The sequence below is a fragment of the Euprymna scolopes genome, chromosome 10, assembly GCF_053919585.1.
Source record: "Euprymna scolopes isolate OS-2025 chromosome 10, ASM5391958v1, whole genome shotgun sequence".
In the NCBI taxonomy this organism is placed as follows: domain Eukaryota; kingdom Metazoa; phylum Mollusca; class Cephalopoda; order Sepiida; family Sepiolidae; genus Euprymna; species Euprymna scolopes.
Genome location: NC_136491.1, coordinates 95,197,806 through 95,211,066, shown reverse-complemented (window position 1 = coordinate 95,211,066; position 13,261 = coordinate 95,197,806). Strand labels below are relative to the sequence as shown.

At 34.3% G+C, this 13,261-nt stretch overlaps 1 long non-coding RNA gene across 1 annotated transcript in view; it reads right to left on the bottom strand.

The window, feature by feature from the left end:
* Nucleotides 1-1,965: 1,965 nt before the first annotated feature.
* The window catches only part of LOC145286147 (uncharacterized), a 396,037-nt gene continuing 384,741 nt past the window's right edge, over nucleotides 1,966-13,261 (bottom strand). Inside the window, exon 4 of the long non-coding RNA XR_013869113.1 lies at nucleotides 1,966-2,131. This is a non-coding gene — a long non-coding RNA (uncharacterized LOC145286147). The remainder of the gene's footprint in view (nucleotides 2,132-13,261) is intronic.

Genomic DNA, 13,261 nt, shown 5'->3' with positions numbered 1-13,261 from the left:
AGTGGGGAAGATAGAAAGAGAAAGGGGAAGTGGAAAAAAGGAAAAGGGGAAAAAGGTGGATTGTTGTTTTTGTTTTTAGTTTTGCAGAACATAATTAAGTTTTTCAAAATGGAGATAGAAAAACAAAAAGCATCAATGTTAGGTGCATTTCGTCTCAGGAAGCCAATATCTTCAGACATCCTGATCTGGTAGCACCTGGAATTTGAGGATAAGGGTTAATGAGTATCAGGTGGTCAGTGAAACAATGCTGTAATGATTGTTAATGATGATAATTGGGTAGAATTTGATTAAGAACTTATTGACATTGGACTTAAATATGACCCTGTTGTAGTTATCTGGAAAGCAACCCTGCAGTATAGAATTCCACAGGCGGGTAGTTCTAGAAAAGAAACTTTGTCCATAAATTCGCATTTATTTTTAGGTACAAATAGAGGATATGGGGGAAATTGTTGACAGTAGTTGTTTCTAGATGAGTTTTTGTTGTGAATGTTTTGCAGGAGGGGAGGGCGTAGTCGACCACTTGCTATGAAAATAAGGGTAGAGCAGAGATAGGGTCGTAACATCTTTTCTGTGAGGAAGAAGTTGTAAGGAAGAAAAAAAAAGGACATTGCCTACTTTTTTAGATTTTGAAGCTTATTTTTGAACGCTGTCAAAGCAAGAAATGGTGTCCTGAGCAGCTCCTGCTCAGATGTGTCAACAATAGTCCATCTTAACACGTGTTCAAGCATCTTAGATTAAAACTGATTGTGAACAAAATCTACAAAGATCAAAACGAAATTTGAGGCATTATGTCACCCGGTACACAATACCATATATGTTTTATCTGGAAACAATTTTCTCATAATTCAATACATAATGCTTCTGCATTTACCGACACGCGATGGCTCGGGCTTGCTTGCCAGCTAATGGAAATAACAGGAAAAGGTCGATTGAGCGTTCTTCAATTTTTAACAAACTTGCTCTCTGGTTTTAGCTAATACGAATCTGTGAAGACTACTTTTTCATAAATTGGAAGAAATAAAAAAAATTAATTTTAATTTCACAAGTTAGGATTATGGTTTAGGTTTAGGATTAAAGTTAGGATTTGAGTTGGGGGTGGGTTAACGTTTCGTGCTTGGCCGCTTCCGGTTATTCCCGTTAGTGGCCGAGCACATCTGAGAAACTTCATGGGAACTATGGGCCTGTAAATGCAGAAGTACCCAATACATGTTGCTCCTCTTTGAAATGTAAATTACTTAATTCATTGTACAAATAACCGGGCACCGTTTTCATATGGAAACACGCCTTTATATCAAGAACAACCTATGATGTAAGGTATGATATTTTCAAGATTTTTATTCTAGCATTCGAAGATTGCCATTTTAAAAATATCAACTTCTACCAAAAATGAGATTTAATAGGACTATGAAGAAGATTAATTTGAGCTAACTATTTCTTTAAAGTGATAAATGGACGACTTAGTGCTTAAATGGTCATTAGTACCGACTTAGTGCTTAAATGGTCATTAGTACTGACCGACGATGGATTCAGAGGCATTATATGCTCATACATGCATACAGTTAAGAAAAAAATAAAGAGATGGTTTAAACCCAAGAGAATTGATGTTCTTGAATTTTTTAGATGAGGATTGATAAGTTGTGTAGTTTGGATTATTGGGACTTCTGTTCTCATTTTGAGTGTTATTCTCACAACGTTTGGGTTGCAAGGACCCGTGGCATAGCGGATAAAGTATTAGGTAAAATTCAGTTGCAGGTGACACTCTTCTGGATATTGACCTACGAGGTAAAACGAAAGAGGGCAAAATAGATAAAGTGGATGGGAAAATTTAAAAAAGCACCGGAACATGTAATGTTGTATACAATGTTTACGCATGAGATCCATGCGTCGCATGCAGTCGACATCGCAAAGGTGACCAAGGTGAAGAATAACTCGAACTCATTTTTTTTGTGTAACAACAACATTTATTTCTGGGTAATTTCCCCGAATAAAAGATAAAACATGATGCCGACCGTGATCTAGAACGTGCTCTTGAACGTCATTCACGTTTCTAATGTGATCGTCTTTTTTATAGTCTTCTTTTTCCCTACCGGTGATGTTATTTCGCATGCATTTGCAAACGTGCGTCCATGTTCTGTTAGAAATAAAATAAAAAATTGAAGAAAAGTTATGTAACAAAACGAAAAAGAAAAAATAATAGAACTTAAAGAAAGCAGGAAGAAAAAAGAAGTACAGAAAAACAGGAAAATGTTTTCAAAAATGGAAGACATCTGATTTGGTTGGTTTTACAGCATATCAACTAGTGATGAGATGATTCCAATATTTTTTCCCGATTCCGATACAATTACTGATTCATTACTAAATTCCCGATTCCAATAGAATTACCAATTCCGAATCCGATTCTCTATAAATCTCTAAATGTTTTAACAGGTACTACTACTCCGGGTCAGAGTAGACCTGGGAACAATGGATATTAAAGGGTGGCTCCACACTCCTCAACAACCGCAAGCTGGGGCCTCATCATCGGATATAGTTTAAGGTCATACTCAAGACCAACCGAAATAAAAACTCATGAATATATATATATATATATATATATATATATATATAACTTGAGTTCCTTCAGCTATAATCGAAACCGAAACCAAAAATTATGAAGAATTCTTGATAAAATTATTTGTAAAAAAAAAAAAAAAATTACTGGAGTGCCATCAGTTATAATCGAACCTGAAATCAAAACTTATGAAGAATTCTTGGTAAAATTATGTATGACAAAAAATGGAAGTACATAACAATTAAACAACCCGGATGTAAGCGTAACATGCTATCATATTAATATATAGATTATTTATTACTAGTCTCTCCAAGGTCCAAGCACTCTTGGCACTCATCCTAGTTAGGTCTGAACAGTGAGTTGCCTCCTCGAAGCATTTTATCCTCATCAATCACTCACTATTATTCTGTATGATGTCAAAATAATAACTTTTTTAAGGAGCAATTTTTAAGATTTCTTGCCAGTACGATTCCATTGGGTTCACACGATATTTCTTTTATCTTCCTGATTTACTTCTGTTACAATTCTCACATGGTTTGTTAGTATTTGTAGCTTGTAGATTAGATTTCGTGTTTGAGGGTTAAGAATACCCTCGAAAACGGAGTATTATCCAGGTATACCAACTTTACATGGAATTATTTTTTGAACATGTGGAGTTATAATTATAGGCAAAGAACATTCCCTTTATCCTCCTTATCTGATAAATAAAACCAAATTTCCCTGCAAACCTCAACTTTTATCACAAGACAACTAGAACAAAACTGCTCCAATACTAATCAAAAACGTACTTGTCATCAAATCCAATATGTCTGGTCCTGGATATGACCTTAAACTGTATCCAGTGGTGAGGCCCCAGCTTGCGAGCTTTGGGGAGTATGGAGCCACCCTTTAATTACCATTGCTCCCAGGTCCACTCTGACCCGGAGTGGTAGTACCTGTTAGGGTCCCAACTATGGGTTAAATAGAAACTGATTTGAAAACAACAAATATATTCTATTAAAATTTTTTCTTCAAAATCTTTGGATTCGGCATTAAATAACCCGAAAAGGGTTGATATGCCATAAAACAAAAACAACCAACCAACCGATATGTCTAATAGTCACATTCACGGAGTCACATTCATATTTTTTTTTAATAAAGCGTTTAAAAATTCCCACATTGTACAAGTTATGATCGAATTGACAGTCTATTTTAGCCATATCTTTGTGTAATTGTTGGATTTAGTTAATTTTAAGACATTAATCTAAAAAACAAAAGGACAAAATCATCAATTATTTGTACGATGTGTTTTTATCATTCAATGGACGTTGGCTTTTCTACTACAATTTCTAAAGTCTATGAAACGAAGTCTTCAATTTCTCAGCAGACAGAAAAGACAGTGTCTAAAAAAAAGAGTTTCCAATCTATTAGGTCCAGCGTATCAACCAAGCTCAAATCTCTGTCCCATCACCGGAATGTTGCATCCCTGTGCCTGTTTTACAAGTACTGTAATGAGTTGTGCTCTGATGAACTTGTAGTACGTCAACATAAATACTCCCGACTAATCTGATAAGCGGCCAAATCCCACCTCTTCACTGTAGAGATCCCTAGACGTTGGAATGTTTTTTACTCTCATAGTGTCTTCCCTTGAACTGCTAGACTTTGGAATTCCCTTCTTGTTACTTGTTTTCCTGACTGTACTAATATGCAGAAATTTAAATGTAATGTGAACAGACATCTCGTTGCTCAATAGTATCTCCTTAGATCCAAGTGGTAATCTGCCTTGTTTAGGATGAAAAAGATTTTTTTTTTTAAATGAGATTAATTTGTATTAAATCTTTTTTGAGGTTGCGTTTCTAAGATATTATTTAAGCCAATCTTGTATTGCCAATAGTCACACAATAATTACTTGGCTTCTGTTTTAAATTTCCTGTAAATTGCCAGCTGTGCTCATCTCAAACATCGTTTGCTTTTGTTTTGCTGTTTTTTTTTTTGTTTTTTTTCATTTGTATGCTTCACCGGTACAAATCTCCTGCCTTGAGTATTCATCTGAAATATTGTAGTACATCATGCCCATTAGAATTTATTTCGAATTGTTTTTATTCAATAAAAAAAAAGAATTACGAATCGACACGATGCGTCCATTCTTAACAAGCGTCCTTTCAACCTGCGCGTTTATTGATGAAATTATGATATTTCAAACTTAACTAACTAAAATGCTATTTCAAATTTTAGAATGATAGACTAACGAATATACTTCTTGTATCGTGTTAATCTCGTATCAAGTCTCGTGATTACAGTGGTACTCAACACCCGAGATTTGTTCTATCTATTTATGCATCTCATTTGCTAGACCTCACTAAACCTGCGATCTCTCACTTCTTCTGACTATTCTGGAATGTCTGTGTCACTTTCACATTTGCTCGTCTCTCCTTTATAATGTTCTATCTTTAATTTGTTTACATAATTTATTTAAAAAGTTCTGTTGCCCAGTGTAAATCTCGTATCAAGCCTCGTGATTATAGCGGTACCTAATGCCCCAAGTATGCTCTATTTATTTAGGCATCTCGTCTGCGTACTATGCAACACCTCTCTGCACCTGCAAGGTTTGAAGTCATTACTTGACCCCTATTTCAAAGTCAAGTATGATAGACCAACGAAGATGCTATTTAATTCCTGTTTTTCCTTGTCCATAATCTATTGTCATCAGAGTTCTTCTAGCTAATTTTTTTATTTCTTATTCTAGATTAGTAATTTTTGTTTCCTTGTTTGTTAATTTCAAGGCCTTATCAAATAAACTAGGGAATAGAGAAGTAGTATGTATCAATATCAAGCATTATTAATTTGCAATTATTACCTGGGGGTAAATTGTTGATATTGACTCATACTATCCCTCTATTTCCCTTAGTTTATTTGATAAGGCCTTGAAATTAGAAAAAAAAATGACTAAACTAGAATTAGAAATAATAAAACTAGCAAGAAGAACCCTGATTGGGTATAACAATTAATTATGGACAAGGAAGTATATACACATAACCACTAGCGTAAGTAAATTAGTTTTAAACCTCCTGCTTTAACATTGCTTTTGTTTCATATTAGGTTTGTATCAAAGAGGTTAAATACAATAAATTGACTGGAAATTATCATTTTTTTAAAAAAATATCGCTGTACTTACCCTTCTTCCAATTAGTCCTCCATTTTAGTTGGATTTGTAACAAAGGTTATCATTCCGGATATCAAAATAAATATAAACATTTTTGATGAAACAATAAAATGCTTCTTTTCCAACAATCTATATTGTGCTTCGTTCATAAGTCTATTCCTGTTTGCACGCTACACTTTAGGCAGTTTCCATAGCTTTCGACAAACTTTAGTCATCTTCCGGAGAATTTGTAGGCATATGCATAGTCTAATCTAATTTTTCTAAAGAAAAAAATTAAATTTGAAACGGATCATTAGTTCACATCACACATCGACTTGACCACGTAAGTAATTAACACAGAGTCTGTTCATAATTATGAAAGATTGTCCTTGTGATGAGGAGTTTGTAGTGAAAACTGACTTGGCCTTTGCTTCCATCCAATGGCAAACAGAAATCGCAAAATGACCAGAACCAATACTTAAAATAATAATCAGAATGTAACAGAACACGTGTAAGCACATGGGAAAATATCAGCAGCTGTAAGATAGCTGGCTTGTGAGAATATTAGCAGTAGTAGCCGAAAAAATGCATAAATACAAATTAGAAAGTGTGCACAAGCTGGTACGACACGAAAAAGAAAAAAAAGGACACCACGTGGTGCACAGAAGAAGGGCAGAGATTTTGGGTATATATATATATATATATATATATATAAATATATATATATATATATATATATATAATCATCCACATACAGTACTGTTTTGCTGTATCACAGCTCATCAGTGCGGCTAGACAGGCAACTACCTTAAGCTAAGATCGAAACCTGACCGCCCAAACGATACTCAAGGCTTCTAACCCTTACACTATTCGGTCGCTGCTGTGCGGGTAATGAATTAGCGATGTTTTGACATCGTCCAAATGCCTCCGCTCGATTTGTTTACACAAAGAGCATTGCTTGATACGCTAATGGCAGTTTGTATTTCACTTCCCAATATGCTCAACTCAAGATAGGGAGCATTATAGGCATCCACATACAGTACTGTCTCGCTGTATCATAGCTTATCAGTGCGGCTAGACAGGCAACTACTTCAAGCCATATACACACATATATATATATATATATATATATATATATATATATATATATATATCATAAAATGCGGCTATGAATGCGAAATGAGATGTTTGATGATTCTGAAGATCAAGTCTATATAGTGTTTATGTGTGTAGTGCATTGCTGAATTCGAATTATTCCATTATTCTGGTAAACCATAATTATCTTGTGTATAACACACAGGATGTAACTGGAAATGAAGGAGAGGTTGTTAATAATTTATTACTCTAGAGTAATATATATGAATTTACACCACTAATGATCACTACACTATTTTCTCAGTGACCCCTATCCTTGAGTGGCCTTCGGGCCTTGATAAGTGGTTACTTACTCGGTTAAAAATACTACTATTTGTAATGTTAATTAATGATCGATGCCATAGTGAAATGTATGCTTATGAATTTAAAAACATGGTGTTCGTGTGTTTCGTAGGAGAAATTAATTGTGAGGGAGTATAGGTTTCGTACCTTTGTTTGACTAAGCTTTTGAGAGAGTAAGTCTAATTGAATTGCATGTAATAATTTATAAATGGGGATAAAATGAACATATACTTTTGAAACATGTTGCTGTAAGTGGTAAGTGTTTAAGATTTACCTTTATTTTTTCCGAAAAAATGGTAAACAAAAAACAAATATATAACAAATAAATGTTATCAAAGGCATGATTCTTTTCTCTTGCTAAATACGATTTTAGTATTTTTATTTGTGAAGCCGTGAAGCGATCCCTTACAGGGGATTCCTTTGTCACATAAGAGTCAATCTTCGGTCACAGACCAAATGTGGCCCATGCTTCATCCTTTGCAAGGTATCTCAGTGTGGCAGGACCCGTCATTCGATTTGGTTGGTATTAATTTCACGATCGGGTGGATATGCCGCTGCTTCGTCGATCTGTCGTGCTGGAAGGGAATAAATCTCATGCACACAAAAGAAAGACAAACTCAATTCCCTATTCTACGGATTAAATTCACGATAAGATATACGATATATATACTTATATGCAAGTGTTCATAGTTCAATGTTGATCTTGACAGACTCTGCTGAGTCCTGAATAGATTAATATCTCTCTGGAATGACTATGCTTGATTCTCTCCAAGGCTCAGCTCGATTCTCTAACTCAATCTGTGGTCTTGACGCTGTGGACCTGTCATATAGTGAGGTGGGGGATAGGACTGAGGCCAATTCCCGGACCAATCACAACTAGTTACATCATCCCTAGGAGAGGCTCTATCTTCTTTGTATGCACCTGCGATTATGCCAGTTCTCTCATGCCCTGAAAGGTCAAGCAGCTGTGAAAAATTTCCCCTACTCTATATCTGTGCCTAAATCAAAACGCGGATTCCATGAACAAGGCTTCTTTCTTAGAACTGCACGCCTGTGGAACTCTGTTCCGTCTGCCTGCTTCCCTCCGGACTACAACTTGGATGTCTTCAAGTCCAATGTTAACAAATTTCTAATGAACCGCCCCCTTAATTAAACACTTCATCAAATCTCCATACTAACGTAATGTACTTGCAATAACCCTTATCCCTGAGTGGCTTCCGGGTCTTGATAAGTGGTGATCACTGTGTAAAAAAAAAAAAAAAAAAAAAAACTGCACTCAAAGACCAAACAACCTCACTCGTTGGCATAGAAAATGAAATTATGTTTTCGTTACATCTCTCAAAGCGACATAAAGTTGTCACTTTCATAAAACCATGAAATTTATAAATCCAATGTTTCTCTCAGCAAGGTCTGTTACCGTTGCCCAGGCACACAGATGATAATTAAAGAATAAAGGAAATCATATCTGCCCATCTTCTCCAGCATTTCAGGAGTCTTGACCTCCTCTCCGTGGGGACCCCAATCGCTTCCTGGGACGGTCACTTCACATATTTAGATTAAATCTATAATGTCGGAAGTTTCACTGAAAAAATTGAGATTATTTTATTATATAGATATAGATGATAAGTAATTCATCAAAGAGTCTTTTAATATTGTGTGGATAATAATGAAGTCTTTCACATACTAAAAACGACCGGGAAAATATACCTCTCTGTGTTATGCACGAGTCATGCACACTTGGCAGTCGGACTAACGTATATAACAACACCCTTTATTTGTTGTATTTGCTTTTCTGTTCAATATATGTTGTTTCCACTAATTACTGAGTTGTGTCTTTCTTTTAAATTCCTACCACACAACACAGCACAACAGTTACAGCATTCTTTATAGTGAATGAATAATGCCTTCCTATCCACTTGTCATTAACACGTCCTCATATGTCATCAAATTTTCAATTCTCTCATACTTTTCGTTATCGTTCAATTGTCACTCTATCCATCTTAGTAAGTGTTGATTGATTAGTAACAAAATATTGAAAAAAAAAATACAAATTAAACCAGTATAAATATCCTATCTAGCAACTGATTCCCTTTTGCAATTTATAAAACGTCAATATGCGTTCATGTTGATTACCAGGAAAGGGAATACCAACAACAAAAACTGTAAGAAATTGATTCGCAGAATTCCTTTTTCTTTGTTCATTGTTGCTAAATCAATGAACTTGGCTTCTTGTCAAAAAATACATTGTTTCTATTTTGGATGATCGTATAAAACAATCTTTAAAATAAGGTTCATCTAACTACAACCACTGCCAATAATTTATATTTCTCTCTACCTACCTACCTACCTACCTACCTATCTACCTACCTGATGATGATTACAACGTCTTGTCAGACGAGTGCCACTCCCTCAGACATTTAAAATCCATGAGCCCAAATGTCTGAGGGAGTATCTATACAAATATGATGTTAGAGAGTCTTAGCTTTGTACGACAGCTAAGTCTCTCTCTCGGTTCAAAATGTTGAGATCCAGCAACAAGCAATAGCAAGATAGCCAGCAACAAATTAAACTGCAGACCAGCTTAATGCGGGTACTGGTCTTCCGCTTTATTGTTTTATAAATCAGAGATTTGCTTCCCCTAGAAAGGTTGCCTTCACCACGGCTTACGGGAGCCCTCTCTACCCCAATACACATATACACACACACAAATATACACGGTGCTAGTTGGCCGTTGACCCAGAAAAAGAGTTCATTCGCCCTTTGGAAGGTCTTGTTTTTAATCCTCCAGGGAGACTAGCCGCCCTCCTCACCAAACAAGTCTGGTGGGGGAACCAGTTTAGTCGCCGGTGACCCGACCATGAGGCAGGTAGTACTGGGTTACATGGTACCAGTAGCATATGACATGACCTACCTACCTACATGCATACATACATACATACTTGCAATCAAACAAATGAGCAAAGTTTCTTTCAGGTCTGTGGAACACAATACCGCGAGACTGCTTCCCAGTTGACCACAATATAGTCGTTTTCAAATTCAAGGTAAACAAAGTCTTGTTGAACAACCTTTTTAAATAATCAAATTATGCTCAATCACCGCCATAATTAGCGATCATCACGGTGTTGTTTTACCGTGCAGTTGACATACGTTTAACACTTCTCCCCTAGTGGCCTTCAGGCCTTAATAGATGGTGACAGTTTGTACACAAAAAGTAGTTTTTAATTTAGTATTGAAGTAACTTTCTGCCTATTTGTCTCTATGCCATAGATATAAACTATTTTCTTTTTTTTTGTTTTTAATTTTACTTCAGTTCTCAGAAATCAATATATATATATATATATATATATATATATATATATATATATACTTGTTTATTGTTATATAAACATGCTCACATCCCGCTGCTACAAACAGCCACTTGTTTCAATCAAACAACAGATATCATCAAGCAGCGACTTGCGGAATGTGAGCATGTTTATATAACAATAAACAAGTATTATCAGCTCTTTTTATTGAGCACTATCTAACAACCTCGTTGAATTCACTAGTCCATTACTTTTGAATAAAAAAAACCCCGAGTATATATATATATATATATATATATATATATATATATATATATATATATATATATATATATATATATATATATATATATAAATGTACTTCAGAATAATGAAATGAAATATATCTACTGGTATGCAAATCCAGTGATTTTCGGTCTTACAAAATATTATTGGATGTAATATTTTAAATAAGACAATCCCAGCTAAATATAAAAATTGCTCAATACACAAGATAGAGCAAATGAATCAAAATTTATTCATTTAAATTTTATGATATGAAAAGGTTAATCTTCAAATATGGATTTTTTTATTGTTTGAAAACAAAGAATACAATTTAATAAATCTATTTCCTTAACCCATGAGTTTTCGATGCTTATTCATCTCCTCAGAGGAAAAATTATTAGCAAATATTTTAGCTTATTTGATAAATGCGATAAACATAGAAAGTTAAAGTTATTAAATTTTTAAAAAACATTTTAGATACATAGAATAAGTGAAATGGAAATTGAGGCAGAAAAAAGATATTGTACTTTAATTCACAAAAGGAATGCTAAATCTTGAAATGGAAAATCCTGGTAGTATGGAGGTAAAGAGATCGAACTCGTTTTGTAATCCTTCCAAAGAAAAATCCATTTAAGATTTAGCATTCATTTACCTTTTCAAATCATAAAATTTAAATACCTAAATTTTGATTATATAATCAATAATAATATATAATATAATATTTATTCCAGAGTTAAGATATCCAAAAGTAAAACTATTGAATTTCAACGAGGTTGTTGATAGTGCCCAATACAAAGAGCAAGATATAATTTCATTCAAAGGTAGGGGTTGTTTTACAATACGTATTCGTAATAAAAAGTGGTTAAAAACAAAAACAAATATATAACAAATAAATGTTATCAAGGGCAAAATAAGGAACTCTTCTCTCTTACTGAATAAGATTTTAGTGTTTTTATTTAGATTAAAACGCTTATTCGGTCCGAAAAACAAATAGTGTCGAGCGTTAGGTGAGAACAAGAAAAATGGCCGCGAATTGACACCTAAATATTTGAAGTCTTAATAATGATTTCAAAATAAAAATAAAAGAAAATACTGTTATACTGTTATATTAATCAATAAATATTTCGCTGTGACATTTTGTGTGTGTGTGTATATATATATATATATATATATATATATATATATATATATTTAAAGTGATGGTTGTGTAGTTCCAACGAGAGAAAAAATGTATATTTAAAAGAGTGTAGCCATCAACAATTGTGGGTTTTTTAAAAAGGTTTTCATCATATTTTTATTTTAAAATATTTTTATAACGCGTTTCGAGCTTAGGGTGTGCTCTCTTCAGATATTTTCGTAAAAAGTTTTTCTTTAAAATGGGAGTTTGTGGATATGCCTCCGCTGATATTAAATATGTTTTTCATAGTGGTGCGATGCGTGTGTTCAGTGTTTAGACGTTCTGTCTCCAACTGTAAGTGTTTCACTGTGACCGGTCAAAGTTAGTTTCAAAGAGTGTTTTTTAGTCCATATGGTGAAGGTTTTTATGGCTTCTTTAGGGTTCTTTTTTAAAGACTTTCTTTCCCCATGTATAGCATACACTCACACACAATCCCATACGCATACATATATATTCATATATATTCATGTACATGTACACATGCACACGCACACAGGCACACACACATACACACACGTACATACATAGAAATATATGTAGGAGCATACATATATACACATATACATACCCACCTACACACTCACACACGTACTCGCATACATCCACCGCTAACAATTATTTTTATTTTTTTATTTTTTATTTTATATATATATATATATATATATATATATATATACACTTTTTTTTTTTTTTTTTTTTTTCCTACCAAAACACGCATGTATATATGCGCTTAATCATTCAGACATATGTACACGCACCCACACACACACACAAGTAAGATGGAGAATAATAGGTAGAAGATATATATACACACATATACACGCACATACACACATATATGTACACACATATATGTATGTGCACATATACACGCATGCAGTGGAGGCAGATTCGAGATAATGCCCATCTTCCAAACTGACAACTACTTCTACTTGCTAACTCAAGAAAAAAATTTCATAACAAAGTTTAACCCCGCCTTAAACATCTCTCCATAATTATACACATAAATAGGCAAAACACAAAATACACTTACACGCATGCATGCTTGGGTAGGTGTGCACCCTCACACACGAAACAACAAAAAAGCACAATAAGGCACACGCACACTTTCGCGGGTGCGCGCGCCCATACCCAGTACAGTACCATTTCTCTTAACTAAACAAACAACTAGAAATTAAACGTATGTATGTGTGTGTGCGCGCGTGTGTGCGTGTGTATATGTGTATGTGCGTGGGTGTACACATATGATTGTGTATGCATGTGTGTATAATTATATATCATCTGTTATCTATGCTACATCTTGTTTGTATGTATACGTGCACTTATGTTTGGGTGACCGAATCCATGTATGCATATGTGCATGGATTGTAAAGGAAACTTCAACCAATATATACATAAGGTGGGAT